This window comes from Chrysemys picta, chromosome 11, assembly GCF_011386835.1.
Source record: "Chrysemys picta bellii isolate R12L10 chromosome 11, ASM1138683v2, whole genome shotgun sequence".
NCBI classification, from domain to species: domain Eukaryota; kingdom Metazoa; phylum Chordata; order Testudines; family Emydidae; genus Chrysemys; species Chrysemys picta.
In genome coordinates, this window is record NC_088801.1 from 79,863,812 (window position 1) to 79,886,013 (window position 22,202).

Sequence of the window (22,202 nt, forward strand, 5' to 3'; positions counted from 1 at the left end):
CAACACAAAAGACAATCCCTGCCATGAAGAGCTGACAATCTATCAATGGGATCAATCTTCACACTGTGCACAGTCTCTTCACAAGCGCACAGTCAACCTGTGGAACTCCTTGCCAGAGGATGTTGTGAAGGCCAAAACTATAACAGGGTTCAAAAAAGAACTAGATAAATTCATGGAGGATTAGGGTTGCCCCCCGGCCAGTCCGAGTTCCGGCTTGTGTGTCCAGGTGCCATTTGACAAGACCTGATATCTGGGTTTTTTGGATCTGGAGTGGAAGAGGTGGATCAGAGGGTGTGGTCTGGGAGAGAGGTTTATCTCACGGTGACACTAACACATTTGACTGGCTGGCCAGGAAGTACCACCCCCTCATATCTGAGGACTTCCTGAAACAATCAGAAACACAGATGGACTGGGGCTGCAATTGATCTCCAACAGTCCCACCTCTGGGACCCACTTCTGGGATTCACAGTATGGCAGTCAGCACGTCCCAGAGCGCATGTGGGTGTCCAGCACCATGGGGCTGGAATTCCACTCTTGCCCATCATAAATGCCAGCTGCCACGCTGCCGCTGGAGGGATTAGGAGCATTAGATCCCAGGCTGTGATTAGGTCGCTGACGTTCCTTTGTACAGACTAACACCTTTCACCTGGGATTCGGGGCAGGACGGCTAAGGGCGCAGCCGCAGAATGCACCTGGTCCAGTGAAGCTGCATGCAGAAAAGAGCATCTGAGTGGCAAGGAATGGCTTAACTGGGCAGGGTAAGGACGCGACAGGTGAAGCCTCTGGTATGGCACTCGAGGTGTATATGTTCTGTAGGTTGACCAGGGAGCAAGTGTGAAAAATCGGGACAGGGGGTGGGGGGGGGGGTAATAGGAGCCTATATAAGAAAAAGACCCAAAAATCAGGACTGTCCCTATAAAATCGGGACATCTGGTCACCCTACTTGCAGAGCTCCCCAGCCTGGTCCCACGGCTGTGCCCCACAGGAGGGTGGAAACAAAGGGGGTTGGATAGGTGTGGGGTCCCAGGGGGCCTGTCAGGGGGGCAGGATGTGGATAGGGGGCAGGGCAGTCAGGGGACTGGAAGCAGGGGGTTGGATAGGGGTCAGGGGTCCCGGGAGGGGGCGGTCAGGGGACAAGGAGAGGGAGGGTTGGATGGGTGGAGAGTTCTGAGGGGGGCAGTCAGGGGGTGGGAAGTGGGAGGGGGTGGATAGGGGGCGGGGGCCAGGCTGTTTGGGGAGGCAAAGCCTTCCCTACCCAGCCCTCCATATCATTTTGTAACCCCGATGTGGCCCTCGGGCCAAAAAGTTTGCCCACCCCGGTGTAGCAGAACATCGTGGTGTGGTTATTAGTCAGCACATGGCAACGCCCTCTCTCCTTCCCTCGCATCACTGGTACCCCATGTCCCAGCACTCAGGGGTCACAAAAGCCGAGGGACGACCGACAGAGGGGGCTCAGCGCCTGCATTCAAACAGTGACCGGACAAAGGAAGGAACTGCCGAGCCCAGGCAGAGGTGGGACGCAGACAGTAAAGAAACGGGAGGATGTCATGCAGCCAGGGCTCCTGAGGACTTGTTCCCTCTGCTTCTCCTGCCCCAGAGCTCAGCACCATCTGCACCATGCGTCCAACGTGCATCCACCAGCATCAATGGGAATCTGTCCTTCTCCCAGTCTGGCTAACATTTCAGCTCATCCCTTACACGCAGACCAGAGACAATAAACACAGCTTGGGCTAACCATGCCCTGGCCTTGCAACAGCTGGTCAGCTCCCACTTAAAGGCTGGCTAAAGACATACTCTTGCCAAATAATCCATTTCACTGGATCCCATAAGTATTTAATGATGGTATTTTATTACAGATCACCTGGCGGGGCTGGCCCAAGGAGGCACTACAGGAATTCACAGGGCCTCATAATGCATTAACCAATGAGACGAATTACAGCATATTAAAGTCCATTTACAAATACAGCAGCAATGTCTATTATTAACGTAACAAGCCCCTAATAAGCAGCGACAGGTCAGTCCTGTTAGAAACAGGGGCAGGCAAACCCTGGATCTGGATTTTGCATTTGGCCGGGAGGTTCCAGCTGCAAACAGCAGCCCCATTGCTGGAGCAGGAGATTTGGCCTCAGTTTGCCCCTGACTCTGGTCCCATTGCCAAGGAAGGGAACCGAGCTGGCCCATAAGTTGTAAGCATGTGCAGGGCCCCCAAGCCGCCCTTATGCTTAAGGTCCTCTCTGATCAATGCACTCACAGGGAGACAGACCCATCCACAGCAAGTGTCACTAATTATACTAGCGAATGCCCCTGCCCCGCCTGTTTGCTGAGGTGACACATCACATGTCTTTTACAAAGCGAGACCCAGGCACAAAGAGACACTTGCCGCAGGTCAGAGACAGGGCATGGCCATGGCACCCAGGAGCACTATGGTAGCAACAGACCTTCTCCACATCGCCGTCACCAGGGTCAACGTCCTTTGTTTGTCTCGACTCAGCTGCCTTTAGAAGCACGTGTCCCACCCTGCCAAGGAACTGCCCCGCAGCAGCGCCGGTGTGACGTTATTGACATAAACTGGGACCATATAGATCATTATTGCAACCAAGGTCCTGTAGTGGCACCCAAATCTTGTATAAAGGGGGTCAAATGGGGTGTCTAGGACAAGGTTATGGTTTACTGGTTATGATTATGCTGTCTATATGTGTGTATCAGTTTTGTAGTCGAAGTTATGAATATTGGCTCTATACTGTCTGTATGGCAAACTTATGCTATGCTTCTGGGTGACATCCCAGACAAGCTGAGATTAGCTCTGCCTAGCCTGCTTGATGGCCCATTAAGGACCATCAGCTATACAATGGACCCATTGAGAGAAGGCAGATACGCCTTGTACCTCAGCAAAGTATGCAGGGACTGGCCCATGTGACTCCAGACTCCATGTTGCGGTAATTTTCCACAGTAAGAACAAAGAGGTGTTCTTACACCTGGAAAAGACTATATAAGGCTGATGCCTGATCTCCATCTTGTCTTCAATCCTGCTTCTTACCTCTGGAGGGACTTTGCTACAAACTGAAGCTTTGAACAAAGGACTGAGGACCCATCCCAGCGGGGGATGTATTCCAGAGACTTGATTTGAACCTGCAGTTTATTCCATCGCTGCTGCAAGCCTGAACCAAGAACTTTGCCATTACTGTATGTAATTGATTCCATTTAACCAATTCTAGCTCTCATCTCTATCTTTTTCCTTTTATGAATAAACCTTTAGATTTTAGATTCTAAAGGATTGGCAACAGCGTGATTTGTGGGTAAGATCTGATTTGTATATTGACCTGGGTCTGGGGCTTGGTCCTTTGGGATCAGGAGAACCTTTTTCTTTTACTGGGGTATTGGTTTTCATAACCATTTGTCCCCATAATGAGTGGTACTGGTGGTAATACTGGAAACTGGAGTATCTAAGGAGATTGCTTGTGAGACTTGCAGTTAGCCAGTGGGGTGAGACTGAAGTCCTCTTAGTCTGGCTGGTTTGGTTTGCCTTTGAGGTGAAAAAACCCCCAGCCTTGGGCTGTAACTGCCCTATTTGAGCAATTTGCCCTGAGTTGGCACTCTCAGTTGGGTTCCGCCAGAACCGCATTGTCACAGTGGCGTAGTCGTGCTTGGATCCACAGAACCAGGTCAATTGAGCTTTGGGTCAGAACCCCACGCTATCCAAATTTGAATTTTGGGATTGAGAGTTTTGTTGGTTAAAGAGCTGCTGCAATGGCTGAGCAAAGAGCATATGAGGGACTTGGGAAAAAAGCCCTGGAAAATTTGTGTTCAGAAAAGAGGATAAGCTTTAGAAAGAAAGCTACAAAGGAAGAATTGAGAAATCTGCTAATAGCCAGTGATCAGGGGGCAAGAGCACAGCCCTTACCTGAGGCTGCAGAAGATGCAGAAAAAATTAGGATGCAAAGGGTGACAAGTAAACTGCAATTTGAGCATGAACAGAAGCTAGCAGATCTTCGATTGCTGGAGAAGCACAAAATAGCAGAGTTAGAAAGAGAGAGAGAGAGAGAAGCTGATGAGAGAGAAGAGAGAGCTCGTAAGGGACGTCTAGAGCTGCTCGCTGCTGAGCAGGAGACTCACAGGATGGAACAGGAGACTCACAAGATGGAACAGGAGACGGCCAGACTTCAGCTCCAAGTAATGGAAGAGCGGAGAAAGTCATCCCCACCTGGTACTCCACTTCCCCCCCACCATGAGAAAAACTGGGAAAGGATGTGTCCCATTTACAATGATACTGAGGATATAGAGGAGTTTTTGTCTACCTTTGAACGCCTCTGCAATCTGTACCAGATCCCTGAGGGTCAGCGAATGCCTGTCCTGCTAACCAGACTGACTGGAAAAGCCAGGGAGGTGTTTAATGACTTGGGGGAACAAGAAGCATTAAATTATGAGCGGTTTAAGGATTCTGTGTTAAGGCGATTCAAGGTTACTCCTGAATCTTACAGAGTTAAGTTTAGAGAGTTTAAAATGCCTAAGGATTGTACTTTTGTAGAATGTGCTCATAAGCTGATGGGTTTTGTTAAAAAGTGGGTTATGGGAGCCAAGGTTCATGGGAGTTTTGAAAAACTGCTGGATTTAATAACTTTGGAACAGTTCTTAGACATTGTGCCTGACAATGTGAGAGCAGCTGTGTGTGACAGGGACCCTGAGTCAGTCCTACGGGCGGCGGAGATTGCGGATGCCCATACCCAAAACAGGGCTCGAGAAGGGTGTAAAACCCCGGGGAAAACTGATCACCATTCTCCCCAGTTCAAGAGGAGGGAAGGATTTAAAAATAAACCTGACTCTTCTAAAGGAGTTCAAGGGGGCCCAGAGGGTAGGAACTCACATCCCCAGCAGGTTACATGCTATCGCTGTGGTATGCTGGGCCACATGAGACCAGACTGCCCGACACTGAAGGGCAGCCCAAAACCAGCAACCCCAAATGCCACGGCCAATGCTAACCCTGTTGTTGTAAACTCACAGGCAAGCCACGCAGAGCCCAGCATTGGTGCCCTGTGTGCAAATGCTGTTTCTGTTGTCTCTGAAGGATTTGACCTTAAAACTCACATTAAAGCTAAATATGGGGGAAATAATGCAGAGTTTATTAGCAGTGCAGAAGTGAATGGAGTGAGGTGTATGGCATGGAGGGACACCGCAGCAGATATTACTCTGGTTAAAGCAAGTCTTGTCAGGAAGGAAGATTATTTGCCAGGTGAAGATGTAACTGTTGCAGCCTTATCTAAGTATTTTGTCAGGGTGCCTTTGGCTAAAATCCACCTGAAATGGAAGGGATTGGAGGGCACCATGGTTGTGGGAGTAAAAGACATAATCCCTAAGGATATTATGATTGGAAATGATATTAAAGCTATGGTCAGTCAAGTTAATACAAACCAGGCACAAGAGAGGATTGATCCTAAGGTTGTGCCTATGGAGGGTTTCTCCAAAAGTTTGTCTTTGGAAAGTAGCTGTTTGGCTGTGAATGAAGTTTCTGAATGTCTATCTAATGTCTCAGAAGTAAAGCTGGAATTAGATCAAGCGAAGGGAGAGGAAGCAAACTCTCACCCGCAGACTCTTTGGATTTGTGTGGTATCTCTTTAAGACAGAGTCCAGCCTTGGAGATGATAGCAGTTACGAATATGAAAACTGGTGGACTGGCTCTGGTCTGGGGTAGTGCAAATTACTTGCCTGGCTGGAAAAGGAAGGACTTGCTAATAGCTGTTAGCAAAGAGGGCCCACCCCATCAGCCAGTGAATTCTGTTAAGCAAGAGAAATCAGGGTTTGATCCTGCAGGACAAGGAGGAAAGAGAAAACTGAATTTTGCAAAGGGAAGCCACAGGTTAACCCTAAAATGCCCAAACTCCAATGGTATTGAGCCAAAGGGGTGGCATGACAAACATGACTGTAGATGGACACTTGCAATGAACTTGTTGTTATTGCTAAATTTTGTAATTGATGTGTTGCTATTGCCACAAACTGTAAAAATATACAATGTGCCTAATCTTTTGGAGAATCCCTTGGACATGTTAAAAGGAATACATGAAAACACACGTTATGTTAAAAGGCCTTGTTACACTGGGGTTTCACAGGCAATGCATATAAACAATATGGGAACTTTTCACAGGGGAAAGGACATTCCAGACCTAATGTGCTGTATGAAAAGGAAGACTGAGGCACACTACCATATTGCTTTCATGGCTAAATGCCAAGATTCCTGGACTATGAAGAACATTAATATCTGCATTTATTCGATGTTAATTGGGTTCCAAACATTTGCCCGAGCTGGTATGGATAAAGTAGCAGTTTTCTTTAGCTCTTGGCAAGATCACATGGCACATACAGGAACCATGCTGCCAGAGCAGATCCAATCCACTATTGTTCTAACTAAGTGTTACCTTGAGTTTGTAAAGAGGTTCAATCATGTGGTTGAACATGATTTTGATAAACCATTTCTGTTATACACTGGTACGGCTTCTAACCCAATACTAGCTGTAGTGAGACAGAACCCAGGATGGGGAGCTCTTGGGATGCAGTCAGAGATGTTTGTGTCATCCCTTCCTGCATCAATTTTGCGTTGGGGGTGTGACGTTATTGACATAAACTGGGACCATATAGATCATTATTGCAACCAAGGTCCTGTAGTGGCACCCAAATCTTGTATAAAGGGGGTCAAATGGGGTGTCTAGGACAAGGTTATGGTTTACTGGTTATGATTATGCTGTCTATATGTGTGTATCAGTTTTGTAGTCGAAGTTATGAATATTGGCTCTATACTGTCTGTATGGCAAACTTATGCTATGCTTCTGGGTGACATCCCAGACAAGCTGAGATTAGCTCTGCCTAGCCTGCTTGATGGCCCATTAAGGACCATCAGCTATACAATGGACCCATTGAGAGAAGGCAGATACGCCTTGTACCTCAGCAAAGTATGCAGGGACTGGCCCATGTGACTCCAGACTCCATGTTGCGGTAATTTTCCACAGTAAGAACAAAGAGGTGTTCTTACACCTGGAAAAGACTATATAAGGCTGATGCCTGATCTCCATCTTGTCTTCAATCCTGCTTCTTACCTCTGGAGGGACTTTGCTACAAACTGAAGCTTTGAACAAAGGACTGAGGACCCATCCCAGCGGGGGATGTATTCCAGAGACTTGATTTGAACCTGCAGTTTATTCCATCGCTGCTGCAAGCCTGAACCAAGAACTTTGCCATTACTGTATGTAATTGATTCCATTTAACCAATTCTAGCTCTCATCTCTATCTTTTTCCTTTTATGAATAAACCTTTAGATTTTAGATTCTAAAGGATTGGCAACAGCGTGATTTGTGGGTAAGATCTGATTTGTATATTGACCTGGGTCTGGGGCTTGGTCCTTTGGGATCAGGAGAACCTTTTTCTTTTACTGGGGTATTGGTTTTCATAACCATTTGTCCCCATAACGAGTGGTACTGGTGGTAATACTGGAAACTGGAGTATCTAAGGAGATTGCTTGTGAGACTTGCAGTTAGCCAGTGGGGTGAGACTGAAGTCCTCTTAGTCTGGCTGGTTTGGTTTGCCTTTGAGGTGAAAAAACCCCCAGCCTTGGGCTGTAACTGCCCTATTTGAGCAATTTGCCCTGAGTTGGCACTCTCAGTTGGGTTCCGCCAGAACCGCATTGTCACAGCCGGTCAGATGGGCTCAGCTGAGCCCCCTTGGCGGTCTACGGCACTCAAGAGATGAAGGAGCGAAGCAGGAGGGGAGCAGTAGGGGGTTGCCAGGGGAGATGATCCACTCCAGGAAGTTTCACACCATCTGCATAATAAAGAGGCTGGAGAAGCCCTGGCCCAGGGGCTCCTATTCTAGTTTGGTAGCAATATTATTGCTTCCTGCGGGCTGCTGGCTTGCCCCAACCCTGCAGGGAGGGAGCATTTGCCACAGTACCAGCTAACCCCTAATCTCTTTTGAAAAGCTCCATGTAAAAGGTCACTTCTCCCTGGCCAGCCTTCAGAGATGGGCAGAAGAGACCTTGGTTTAACATCTCATCGGAAGCATGCCATCTCTAAGGGCTTGTCTCCATGGGGAAACTTACTGGCATAATCATACTCTACAGTTATACCCGTGAGCCATTTTTAAAAGACTCGCGCTGGTGAAAGGGTCATACGGCCCCTTCTGTAGATGGACACTTGCTGCCGACAATAGAGGTAGCAGTAGAGCAACAATCCTTACACCATCCACCTGTAACCCCAGAACCAACTCGGCCCTGGACCTGCCGTGGCTGGGAGAGGGGCAGCCCAAACCCAGTCCCGGCTCAGACCTGCCGCGGCCAGGGGGGGCACCTATCCCATGGCCCCAGCCCCGGAGCTGCGGCGGGGAGAGGCGCCTCTCCCCACAGGCCAGGTGCTGCAGTGGGGAGAGAGAGCTCCGTAGCCCCGGAGCACCCTTCTGCACCCAAAACCCCTCATCCCCGGTCCCACCCCAGAGTCCATAACCCCAGATGGAGTCTCCATCTCCTGCACCCAACCCTCTGCCCCAGCCCTGAGCCCCTCATTCCTGGCCCCACCTCAGAGCCCGCACCCCCAACCCACAGCCCTCACGCCCCAGCATCCCAACCCTCTGCCCCAGCCCGTAGCCCCCTCCTACACTCCAAACCCCTCGGCCCCACCCCCACCAGATGAATTTTGTTATGTGCACCTATATGAAGATGATGTGTCACACATCACCTCCATATTGGTGCATGTAACAAAATTCATTCCGCACATGGGTGGGAAAAATGAGAGGGAACGCTGGCCCTGTGTATAGAACCAATGTGGAGTTTGTGCCTGGCTCATAACAGACTGAGGTTGGTACTCGAGCTCTTAAGACACCGCAGGACAGCTTGACACAGAGGCCACAGGCTCAAGCCCTGCTGCTGCTCACATGCTCGGGGTATCACGTGATAAGTGGTGGCCCTTCCAGGAAGCTCAGCTGGGCAGAGCTCTCAGCTCAGGATGAGCGTCCCCAGAGGGGGAGGTCTCTTAGCTCAAAGCCAGAGGCAATGTCAGAATTCTCTGTGGTCCAGCCGCTAGAGGGAGAGAGCCACACTCAGTGGTTTGAGCATTACCCCCCTAAACCCAGGGTTGTGAGTTCAATCCTTGAGGGGGGCCACTTAGGGATCGGGGGCAAAAATCAGTATTTGGTCCTGCTAGTGAAGGTAGGGGGCTGGACTCAATGACCTTTCGAGGTCCCTTCCAGCTCTGTGAGATAGGTATATCTCCATATATTATTATATTACTAAGCAAGCATGGACTGATGACATACTCATGTGCCCCAGCCATACCCTAGAGGAACCACCAATCTCCCCACTGGCGGAAAGAGGACCAAGATAGCCCCTGACTTCTTGGGGTGGTTGTTGTGGCCTAGACCAAGGCCAAGTTTATTTCATAGCTGGCTGAGTAAGGCATCAGATGGTAACAACCATCAGCCAACTCCCAACACAGGCTGGGTTTGAACTGCTGCCCTAGAGCTGGGAGGAGCTGCAATTCACGACCAATCCCACAAGCTAACGAGTTCCCAGCTACACCTCTCTGAAAGGACAACAAGGCTGTGTAGTGACAACAGGGCTGGTGCACCTGAGCTTCCTGCCCGGGCCAGACACTGGCTTCTGCAGCTCTCCCAACAAAGGAAAGGATAATTGTCCCTATTATTCAGGGTCCTGCCTGGGGGCGGAGTTGAATACCTGCCCATGTCTCTCATGAATACAGCAATTGTTCTGTCAGAAGGTAAACTGATATCTTGGGATGTCAACGGCTTAGTCACCTGCTAAGGAGCTGTATCTATACACTTGTCAGGCCTATTGTTGCAATCCCCTTTCTAATGCCTCAGTCAAAGTGAGGCCTGGTCTACACTACAGGGGTAGGTCACCGTAAGCTGCCTTGCGTCCACCGAGCTGTGGAAGTGTCTTCACTTAAATTCGGCTCCCGTTGATGTAAAGTGCCTCCCTACACCGATTTAGTAATGTCACCTCCCCGAGTGGTGTAGAGTCATGGTCAATGTCATTAGGTCGACACAGTGTCAGCGTAGAGCTGCCTAGGAAGGAGTACTGCGGAAAGGGATCTGGGTGTCATAGTGGATCACAAGCTGAGTCAACAGTGTAACACTGTTACAAAAAAAGCAAACATCATTCTGGGATGTATTAGCAGAAGTGTTGTAAGCAAGACACGAGAAGTAATTATTCCGCTCTGATTAGGCCTCAACTGGAGTATTGTGTCCAGTTCTGAGCACCACATTTCAGGAAGGATGTGGACAAATTGGAAAGAGGCCAGAGAAGAGGAACAAAAAAGAAACATGACCTATGACAGAAAAAAAAATCTTCTTTTTCCAGAAGATTGGAAAAATTGGGTTTGTTTAATCTGGAAAAGAGAAGACTAAAGCAATTTATCTGGCTTAAATTGCAGAAACGGCAGTTTAGGTTGGATATTAGGAAAAACTTCCTAACTGTCAGGGTGGTTAAGCAAATTGCCTAGTGAGGCTGTGGAATCTCCATCATTGGAGATTTTTAAGAGCAGGTTAGACAAACACCTGTCAGGAATGGTCTAGATAATTAGTCCTGCCACGAGTGCAGGGGATGGACTAGATGACCTCTCGAGGTCCCTTCCAGTTCTGTGATTCTTCAGGTCTTGGAAAAGTTTACAGGGAGAAATCATTAGCTGGCTGCAGGGTACAGGATAAAAACCCGATCAGATGTCCTGCTCTTCTTTGCATGGCACCATTTCAACTAAATGTTTGCTCGCTTCATCTTGAAAGCCCTTATTTCAGTGGATCTTGAATCTCCTACTTCATATGAACAGCCATAGTGGGCCAGACCAATGGTCTATCTAGCCCAGTGTCTTGCCTCTGACAGTGGCCAGTGCCAGGAATGAACAGAACAGGGCAATTATTGAGTGATCCATTCCCTGTTGTCCAGTCTCAGCTTCTGGCACTTGGACGTTTAGGGACATCCAGAACATGGGGTTGCATCCCTGATCATCTTGGCTAATAGCCATTGATGGGCCTATCCTCCAGGAACTTCTTTAATTCTTTTTTTAACCCAATTATACTTTTGGCCTTTACAATGTGCCCTGGAGGGAAGGAAAGGGGCTTTCAGAGGATGGATCTACGAGAGAGTTGTGGGTCCCACTTGACATAAGTAATAAAACATGGGGGAAGCCTTATTTCTTGGGAGGCAGGATTAGGGAGGTAAATGAATCAGCAGGCTGGAAACAGAACATCTGGACTAACTAAGATAAGGGGGACACCCAGGAAACCATTTATAATGGGCAAGATAATGGATAAGCTAAGCCTGGAACATAAGATGGGGTACAGAGTAAGTTGCGCATGGACAGTGCACACTGTACAGGGATTGGTTTCTGGAAAGTGACCATGCCAATCCCAAAATGTGTCATTCAACATACAGTAAATGCCATATAACGTGTAATTATATATAAAGGAAGAGATTTGCTATGTAACTTTGGATGTGTGGTACGCCCTATGCACAGTCTCGGGAGCCCATCCGCAGGCCTCTGGGGCTGCACGCACGTTCCCAACCCCACATCATATTTACCCTTATGCCCAGCTTAGGGGGCCAGAGCAGAAAGGAGAGCCTGCCCCTAAGGTCCAGGCCTATGCCCATGGCAGTCACGGGGGTTGGCACTGATGACAGTGGGGACGCGGGAAAGGCCCATGCCCAAGAGCAATCGGAATAAGTAGGACTCATGTCACTCAGCTGATCACTTATCACTGCTGAGCCGTGAGAGGAAGTGACCACCCCTCCCCTCCAGCCTCGGCACCTACTTAGAGCCCTGCGCGGGACTAGTATAGAGCACTGCAGTGGGATTAAACAAAGTCCCACACAGGGCTCTGCGCCAGCCCTTCTCAGCCCAGTGCGACCTTCGCGCTTCACCTGGGAGTGGAGTATTGACTTCATGTTCGTACACAGCACCAGGGCCTGGCAACAAGGGAGGCAAGAGGTGAGAAGCCAGTTACGCAGCTTTATTGTACTCAGCCCTGCCCACAGCATTTCTGGTGCTCTGCGCGCCCCACCTGCTCACTGGCTCAGCCGACGATGGGCGGGGGGGAGGGGGAGCGTATTTAAGGGACGCGTGGTCTGTTCTGTCAGCACATTTGAGCCGGACCGGCGAGAGCAGCCACAGGGAGCGGCGTCTGTGTAACCGTCTCGTGCTGGTATCGTAGGCAGTTTTGTTTTGTAGCTGTAGTCTGCTTGCTAGGCTTGAAATAGTATTGCTCCTTGCAACACTTTCCCCAGCCATGGTGTGAATGTGTGTGTCTCAGTGTGGGAGTCTGTGAGTGTGGGTGTGGGTGTGTGGGGGGCTATGTGTGAGGGTGCATGCACCTGATACAATTATATAATTTAAAGATTCAAACGAAGGCAGTACAAGTGCTAATTGTATTGGAAGTTTGGAAGTTGCTGTTTTTAGCAAAGGGCGGGGGTGGGGGGATTTTTTTTTTAATTTTGAGGCAAATAAAATAGTTTTGTTTGATTTTGGGGTGTTTTTTAATATGTAACCCTTCTGCCCATCTAAGTTGGCAGCAACAAGGGCCGGGTTCTGTATCTAGGGGTTCCGCTTCAATAATGCAATGCAAAACCGGCTCGAGCCCCCACCCAGTGACCTGGGACAATTACATACCACCCCCTGGGTGCCTCTAAGAGGCAATACTTCCCCTCTCGCAAGCACGGAGTCTGAGTGTAACAAAAAATGTTTAATAACATGAGGTAAACGACATCAGCATTAAATTGGAAAAACCACCACAAACAGGATTCATAACACAAACCATGAGCAAAAAAAACCCACCCCAGCAAGTTGGGCTGTGTCCTTTCCCTTGGGTTCTTGAAACCAGCAACCCAAGGATCACCAAAGTCCCAAAAGTCCAACAACCCCCCAAAGTCTCTGTCCCTGGTCAGTGCAGCCCCAGAGTTTGGGGGGGGCACACAGGGCGTTAAGGGGCACCTTACGTGATCCGAGGCCGACGGGGGTTCCGCTGCAGCCTTCACCACGAGCTGCTCCACGCCACCAGCTGCCCCGTGAGCTGCTCCCGCCGTCCCATGAACTGCTCTGGCAGCTGCTCCACTCTGCTCACCGACCTGTGAGCCGCTCAGCTCTGCTCCACTTCAGCCGTCCCTTGGGCCGCTCCCACGAGGCTCCACTCTGCTCTGCTCGCTGCTCCTCCAGCCACTCCGCTCCACTCCACTCACCGACCTGTGAGTTGCTCAGCTCCACTCTGCTAGCTGCTCTGCCAGCCACTTAGCATTATAGCTTCAGGCTCCCCCACTAGTTAACATAGCCTCAGTGATCTCACCTCTTTTATGATTTCAGCTCTTAGCAATTTCAACTCATAGTAGGGGAGCCCCCGTGTTAGTGCACCACTGGCCCAAAGTGAATTCAGTTCAGCAGTCTGTAACTAGACTTCAAATGAAATCAAAGTTAGCTCTGATATTCAACAGTAGAGAGAGAAGATAGTGCAATTGGTATTTCAACCCATCAGATATAAATACCTGACCCCATCCTCTCTCTATTCACTGGGTTTTGTAACCCATGCCCCTTGTCAAGCAAGTGCTACTTAGGTAATGGTGAAGGACTCACTCAGTCCTTCTGTCATACAACAGGTTCACTGCCCTTGATTCACAGAATCAGGGTAACAAAACTTTATTCTTCCTGCCCCAATAACAAAGAAACTGGGGATCCCACACCAGCCAAAGTAACCACTTTGAGTTGCTGTTGTTTCATGCCAGGCGAGTGGGTGTGCCTATGCAAACAAGATCAGCCCCTGGAGTTCTTTTCCACACTCGCCATAATTCACCACCAGATGTCAGGGTAGAGCTCATCCTGACTCTGCTTACAAATAAAAGCAAAGGAAATTGGGAAATGGGGGGCACCTAGATGCCATTCATGCACCCGAGGAGTTGGCATTGCCCCCTTTGTGTCCCTAGCCCAGTGGTTAGGGTACCCACCTGGGAGACTTGCATTTGTTGTGGGTTTGCACCGTGTCTCTCCCGTCCCAGGTAGGGGCCGTAACCCAAAGACTACTGGGCATAACGGGACACCAGCCTGCCTCACTTTTGTGAAAGGCACCTCAGTTGCCTTGTCAACGGAGATCAAAAAATCAAATGCTTTTGTTTTGCACATGTCCAAATGAACCGTATCGACATTTCCAAGATGTTTTTTTCATCCGGAACAATTAGTCAGAATCGACAAATTCACTAAGGTTCCCGTCAACTGGAATCTGCCTTTTTCAATGGAAAAACAGTTTTCCATGTCTACAGCAGCAGAACCATTTCTGCCAGAGCCAGCCATGCAGTCAGATTTCTGAGATTAGATCAGAGGGGTGTTGGCATGACAGTGGCCCCGGGGCAGTGCCATGTATGTACCAACCAGTGCCCACGGCTGTGCACAAACCACAATCTAGCCCAGAGCTGCTGGCTGTGGCGAGGCCGGTCTGGAGACAGCAGGGCTGCTGGCTGCTGCGCTGCAAGGAGCCTGGGGCACATGCTGCAAACGGGCAATAGGAATGCCAGGCTGGCAGAGTGCGGTGGGCATTGCGTGGCAGCAGTGCCAGGCTGCACGGGATTGGTAGCAGGGGCATTAACTGCCTGACGCCAAGAGGGCTGGACACACGGTGCTGCTCAGGTGGCTCCAGGCTGGTAGCTCAGAGCCAATGCCCCGTTCCAAAAGGCAGAGAAGTACACGGCCCTGCTCCTGGGCGTTCCCACAGCCGTGTGTGTGTGGGCACGGGACAGGGCAGCATGGGGCCCCACCCCATTACAGACAGGCACGTGCTGCCCGAGCTGCCTCAGGCCCTTTGAAGCCAATGGCAGTTTTGCTGCGGGGCCGTGGGCGTAGCTGGCTTTGCGGGTTTGCTGCTCCCGTTCCTTGCGCTGTGTATTCCAGCAGCCCCACGAGGCCCCAGCTGAGCTGAGTCCCTGGTGCTGGGCACTGTACATGCACTGGGACAGGTCCTGCTCTGAAGAGCTGCTGCCCAAGGCAGACCAAGGTGGCAGGGGAAGTGCCCAACGTCACCCAGCAGCTTGTGGCAGAGACAGGACGGGCGCCCAGGCTGCTGGCGCAGGGCACGTGGGTGCGGTGCCATCTCACGCTGGCCGCACCTCCCCTCGTCATGCAGGTGGGGGTAGGGTGACTACCCATCCTGAACTGGGCGGGACAGTCCCGAAATGCAGAGGTCTAGTCCCGGTCCCGGGCTGAATGACTCCAGGACAGCATTTGTCCCGGATTCCCTGCAGCGCCGCTCTGTAGCTGCCTGAGGCTCAGGGGTGGTGCCAGCCTCTTCCTGCGGGGAGAGAAGAAGGGGCTGAGGTGGGCGTTTGCCCCCCTCGCCATGAGGCCCTGCCCCTGCTCCTCCCCTTCCCCGGAAGCCCTGCCCCCTGCCAGGAGCCGAGGAGCTCCCACCTGTCCTGGGCAGCATGCCCCCAGGGGCGGGCACACGGGCCGGGGGCTGCTCTTGTGCCCCTCGTCCAGGGCAGGTGGAGGGTCCAGGGCTCCTCACAGTGGCCCAGGCTTCCAAGGTGGCTCTTCCCACTGTCCACCTCTGGCTTCTGGCCTGAGCAGGGGGCAGGGCTTTGGGGACGAGGAGGAGCAGGGGCGGGGCCACAGAGGGGGCGGGGCTTCTGTATGTGTCCCGCTTTTGCCTTTTGAAAAGGTGATCACCCTAGGTGCAGGCTGCGGGCGGGGACCGTTCTGCCCCCCTGCTGCGGGTGCTTTTCCGTGGTTTGCTGCGCTGGTGCAGAGAGCGGCTCCAGGGGCGGGAGGCAGGTGACTGGAGGGCGGGCGGGAGAAACCTTCTGACCAGGACTCTCCTTCCCTTGGAGGTGCTGACGGACCCGGCATGTGGAATGCGAACGCAGGTGAGATCCTGGCTCAGCACAGGCTGGCCTGCCGGGGGGAGCCGGGACGGGCTGTTTCCGGCTGCTTTGCTTAAAGCTGGGGAACTCGAGGGCTGTTTCCTGGGCCGAAGGCTAAGGCCAGTTCCTCTGTTCTACGGGGACACAGACGGGTTTCAGGACTCTCTGTGTGGGGCCATGGCTAAAGCAGGGATCGGCTGGGAGCCAGACAGCATGGCTGTCTCTGGGAGATTTGCCTGTGTAAGGACTGCAGCACCCAGCCCTCCAGTAGCGTGACGTGTGTACATATAGGTGTGTAGTATTCATGGCCCGGTTTGAAAGTTACTCCACATGCTGGCCCCATTCTGCCTCCTCGCCTCCCCCAGCCTAGGGTTACCATATGTCGGGATTTTCCCGGACATGTCCGGCTTTTTGGTCCTCAAATCCCCGTCCGGGGGGAATTGCCAAAAAGCCGAACATGTCCAGGAAAATACCAGTCCCCTGCTTACCTTAGAGCGGCTCCGGCAGGCTGCGAGCTGCAGGCGGATTCCCCCGCGGCGGCGGCTGCTGCTGCTCCCCCCAGACACCTCAGCTCTGTGCAGCTGAAGAGCCGAGCTGCCCGAGCGCTACCGGCTTCACGGTTTGCTGGGCAGCCCCCAGACCTCCAGACCCTGCTCCCCCGGTTGGGCGCTACCCCAGCGCAGCCGGAGCCTGGGAGGGGAAGTGCCCGGCCAGGGGCGCAGGGTCTGGAGGTCTGGGGGCTGCCCGGCAAACCGTGAAGCCGGTAGCGCTCGAGCAGCTGTTTCGCGTGGCTGGGAGGGAGGAGGGGGAATGCGGGGCACTCAGGGGAGTGGGCGGAGTTGGGGTGGAGAAGAGGCGGAGTTGGGGCAGGGCGGGGGCGGGGAAGGGGTGGGGCCAGGGCCCCATGGAGTGTCCTCTTTTTTTAATTTTTAAATATGGTAACCCTACCCCAGCCCCCTTACTCCGGAGCTGGCAGGCCACTGAAATCAGGCAATGCCCTACTCAGCGGGAGTCGTCTGGCTGAAACGACTGCACCATGGACTAGGTCATTGTTCCCTGCCTTCCTGGGGGCATTTCCCTTCGAATACACAGTGCCAGGGGGTATCACCTGGGGTTCCCTGCTGCTAACAATGCGGATCCCTCCGGGTGGCAATACAGTGAGCCAAGGGAAGCCAGGGGAGACCAGTTCCTGCAGGCAGCGTCCAAGTGGCAGTGCAGACTGGGAGGATGGAGGCCGTGCGAGAGGAGTCTGGGAGCCTCCAGCACAGGGAAACCATGCTTGGGGCCAGTGGTGTGTCAGCATTGCCCGCACTGCAGGGAACCCGGGGAGGAGGATGGGTGAAGGGGCCTTGCCATGGGCTCTAACACGTCACCTCTGCTTTCCCTTTGTCTGGCAGGACCCCCTGGTGGGAGACCACCACCAAACACGCCACATTGCCACCCTCACCCGAGTCCTTGCTCCCCTGTTGTCTGTCCTCCTCCCCCTCCTGTATGCCCTGGGCCTGGTGGGTCTCATCCCCCTGGACACCACCCGCATGGACACCACCCGCCTGGACCTGGATGCCCTCCCCATCCTGGGTGTCATCCCCCAGGTGGACCTCATGGGCATCATCACAAACATTAGAAACATGGCCATGGTCGCCATGGACACAAGGTACGGAGCCCTGGTCACTGGGGTGTGGGGGCCACGTTGCAGAAGAAGATGCACCATTAGCGTCAGCTCTGTGCTGGGATGCTGTGCAGGGCCCACAGCCCAAGGCTTAGCTGGGCTAGGGACTGCTCTGTTCCCAACCCGTACATGGGGCTCTGGGGACATGAGAACCCACCCTCTCTGCTCCCTGCAGCCAGGGGACATTACACCAGTCCCTGGAAACATTTTCTTTTCCCCTTAAGAGTCGGCTGTTTTCACCAGGTCCCTGGATTCCGGATTAGGGTTTGTACTGGCCAGGGCATCACCGGTTAATGTATTCAAACCTCAAACCAAACCCGCCTGCGCCTACAGGCTGCTGCATCGCACCTTGTGCAGCCAAACCGGTGCAGGACCGGCCCAGCTCTGCTGGGAACCCAGGTGTTCCTAGAGTCAGTGTCAGGAAATGAAACAGAGGGAGCAGGACTAGCACGCAGCCACAGCTCAGGGCACTCGGGTGGGACGGAGAACTCAGCTCAGCACAGAATGTCAGGGCCATGACGTGGCACCTTGACACACCTCACAAAGGCAGGCTGGGTTCCCAGGGACCTCTCCAGCACGTTGGCCAGTGCTGCGCCCACCTGCATTCTGTGGCCAGCCTCACTCATGTACAGGGACACGTGGCTGCAACAAACCAACCCAGCTTACTGGGTGTGACGCCTTTGTACAAACCCATCATCCAGCCAGAATGTCCCTCTGCCACAGAGCCCGGCGCTGGAAGCCCTTGCAGGGACTGACTCCCTGCCTGAGGCCCCGAGTCTGCACAGCGTGTGCACATGCTCAGCGTTAGCTCGTAAGCAGCACCTGGAAATCAGTGATGCTAAGTCTGAGGTACCGTCAGGCACGTGTACACGTCTTCGCCGGGCGGGGCCTTAGCGTCCTGCTGGGGACGTAGTACCGCACGTGCTGCCGCAGCCCCTGGGGTTGCTGTGGTGCAGTTAGTGGCAATTCTACTTGGCTGGGCTCAGGAGCGGGGACCTGCCCCTGGAATCACCTGGCGGGGGTCGAGAAGCCCAGCAGCATTGGCGGGTGCAGAGGTTTGGGGCTGAGAACTGGACTCAAAGCCCGGCCTCCCCCCGCAGTGCCAGGGGTTGCAGGTCGGGCCGTTTCACTGTCTTCCTGCGCAGCCCATCTCTGCCGGGCGATTCCTTTCCAAGGTGAAGCAGCGTCCTGGTTGGCAACCAATATTGTGCAGTGAGCTCGTTGTTTAGCATGGTGAGGTGCCCGTCCTGCTGGGCCTGGCCACTGCTTTCACTGTGCCCAGGGCCTTCTCATCACACTGGGCATGCTCGGGGGCCAGGGCTGCAGCCCTCCCGCCTCCTTCCTGCTGGCTCAGCCTGGCCAGGAGTCCCCAAGCCTGCCAGGGCTGTTCCTGAAGGGTAGCTCGTGGGCTTGCGCTTCCCTCGAAGGTCGAATTTTCCATCTCCACTCCCCTGCCCATTCCTCAATGCCTGAGCAGTCCTGGCTCCCCCCATGCCTGCTGCAGGCCTGGCTAGGAGAGCTGCCATCATCACCCCTAGCTCTGTGCTACGGGCGAGCAGAGAAACCAGTTATTAGCCCCGGCCGTCCCTCCCAGGAGCCATCGTAAAATGATGCCAATGTCTGGGTCAGGAAGTGAAGGGCACCACATACAGCTGACATGGGAGCAGCCGGAGTGTAACTGGCCAGGCACCAGGGCCAGCTCCCATCTTGTGACACAGGCTGCGGGACGGTAACTGCTGTGAATGCAGACAGCCGTGGGAGAGGGCTATTCTCACGGTATCTAATACACGTCAATCCTTGTCCCTTTCAGCATGGAAGTGGGTCAAGCAGCAGTTCTGACTCGGATTAAGAAAGCGCCTCCCACCGGCCTGGCACATCGGTGGCACAGCAGCAGCAGCAGCCAAATACAATTTAAGAACGTCTGTAAGTTCCCTCCAGTTCGCTCTTCCGCTGCCCTTTGCTCCCTCTTCTAAACGAATGTCGTGTAACCTTGTGGCTAGTGATTCTCTTCTGTTTGGTTGGTTCAATTTCTGTCTGGAAGCATTTTAAGCTCATAACGTGGCTCGTTTCCCCTCTGTCACTGAAGAGATTTCCCCCTCTTATGTAGCCCCTCTACCGGGTGGTATTGGCTGCAACCAGGGCCATGGTCAATACCTGGGGGTTCCTCTTCACAATGCACACCAGAACCGGCGCAAGCCCCAAGCCAGAAATCTAGGTAAACTAGACATCACCAGTTCTCTGGCTCTCAATCAGCACCTAGGTCAGGTATAGTGAGAAGTTATTTAAAAATTCTGCTCACTATACAAAATGTTCTCCTGACCCCAAAGGGTCAGCCATTTTACCAAGTCAAAATACCACGCTGCCAGATAGTCTGTTAGCATCTAAAAATAAAGGTTTATTATAAAGACAAAAGCCAGAACAAGAAGAGAATTGTTAAATGGTAAAACAGTCACATACATACAAAGACTTCAAAGTCCATATATCAGGTTCTTAGCAGTATTGGTGAGTTTGCTGGCTTGAAAGTCCCTCTGGAACACATCCACAGCTTGGATGGGTCATGCAATCCTTTGTTCGGAGCTTCAGTTTGTAGAAGAGTCACTCCAGAGGTAAGAAGCAGAAATGAAGACAAAATGAAGAAGATGCAGCTGCCTTTTATATCCTTTGCCATGTGGCTTGTACTTCCTTTATCCCAAACACAAGCTGCCCTGCACATGGCATGGAAAAGCCTTAGAATTCTCTGTCCGCAGGCACACCACATGCCTTGCTCACTCATAAGGTATCTTCCCTGGTTCCTTTCAATGGATTCTTTGTACAGCTGATGACCCCTGATGGGACATCGAACAGGCTAGGCAATGCTGATGCCAATCTGTCTGGGGGTCACCCAGAAACACAGCACTAGTTTGGAAATACAGATATACCCCACCTATCTATGGCCTGGTCCACACTAACCCCCCACTTTAAACTAAGATACGCAACTTCAGCTACGTGAATAACGTAGCTGAAGTTGAAGTACCTTAGTTCGAACTTACCGCGGGTCCAAACGTGGCAGGCAGGCTCCCCCGTCGATGCCGCGTACTCCTCTCGCCGAGCTGGAGTACCGGCATCGATGGCGAGCACTTCCGGGATCGATCCCAGAAGATCGATTGCTTACCGCCGGACCAGGAAGTAAGTATAGACCTACCCTTAAACTCATAATACAAAGGTGATACGAACATATAAACAAGAATAAAAAAAGAACAAGTTAAAAATCACTTAGAAAAGTTGGATGCCTGCAAGTCACCAGGGCCTGATGAAATGCATCCTAGAATACTCAAGGAGCTAATAGAGGAGGTATCTGAGCCTCTAGCTATTATCTTTGGAAAATCATGGGAGACGGGAGAGATTCCAGAACACTGGAAAAGGGCAAATATAGTGCCCATCTATAAAAATGGAAATAAAAACAACCCATGAAACTACAGACCAGTTAGTTTAACTTCTGTGCCAGGGAAGATAATGGAGCAAGTGGTTAAGGAAATCATCTGCAAACACTTGGAAGGTGGAAAGGTGATAGGGAATAGCCAGCATGTTATAAGGAGGAGGGAGAAAACTTGTTCACCTTAGTATCTAAGGATAGAACAAGAAGCAATGGGCTTAAACTGCAGCAAGGGAGGTTTAGGTTGGACATTAGGAAAAAGTTCCTGACTGTCAGGGTGGTTAAACACTGGAATAAATTGCCTAGGGAGGTTGTGGAATCTCCATCTCTGGAGATATTTAAGAGTAGGTTAGATGTCTATCAGGGATGGTCTACACAGTATTTGGTCTTGCCATGAGGGCAGGGGACTGGACTCGATGACCTCTCGAGGTCCCTTCCAGTCCTAGAATCTATGAATCTATATCATACTTGGCAAATTATAACATTTCCGCAGATACCTCACACGGCATATCTGGTTAGACTCATTGCAGTTTTATAACATTGGTGTCAACAGTATTATTAATGTTCTCCCCTATTCCATACAGCGTCACACTTTGTATGAAATAGACCAAATGACAGGGTGGCTATGGGGGTTCCAGGGTGCTGCTTTGAGGCACAGAGTGCCACAGTTGCCAAGGGCTGCTTTGTGGCCAAGACGTCACTGCAGTCTGCCCTGGACATTACAGACACTTTGGCCAGGATGATGGCCTCTGCGGTTACTATGATGCAAGCCTCCTGGGGGGCGGGGTAGCTCAGTGGTTTGAGCATTGGCCTACTAAACCCAGAGTTGTTAGTTCAATCCTTGAGGGGGCCATTTAAGGATCTGGGGCAAAAGTCTGTCTGGGGATTGGCCCTGCTTTGAGCAGGGGGTTGGACTAGATGACCTCCTGAGGTCCCTTCTAACCCTGTGATATTCTATGAAAACTCAGGGATCACTTTGTATGTCCTTGCTAACTAGACCTTGTTTTCAGATAAGAGAGATGACACCCTGCATTCCTTTAAGGATTTCTGGATTACCTTAAGATCCTTCTGGGTGTACACGCTGCCCAGGCAGAGATTCCATTATGGGGCATGGCAACAACAACAGTATAGGCCACAGCATCCCTTCGTGCAGCCCTTTCGTCCGAAACAGCAAGACTATCCCAGGAAAAGGAAACACTCAAGTTTGGGGCTCGGCCGATCCCCTCGCCCTCCTCTGGTGC

At 51.9% G+C, this 22,202-nt stretch overlaps 1 protein-coding gene and 1 long non-coding RNA gene across 4 annotated transcripts in view; both read left to right on the forward strand.

The window, feature by feature from the left end:
* LOC135972145 (microtubule-associated protein 2-like) overlaps positions 1-22,202 on the forward strand; it is a 957,474-nt gene that overhangs the window by 602,297 nt on the left and 332,975 nt on the right. The gene's annotated exons all lie outside the window — the stretch shown is intronic.
* LOC135974222 (uncharacterized) lies at positions 12,090-17,774 on the forward strand. The gene is made up of 3 exons (XR_010591445.1): positions 12,090-12,189; positions 15,848-15,883; positions 17,278-17,774. It is a non-coding gene; the product is annotated as an uncharacterized LOC135974222 (long non-coding RNA).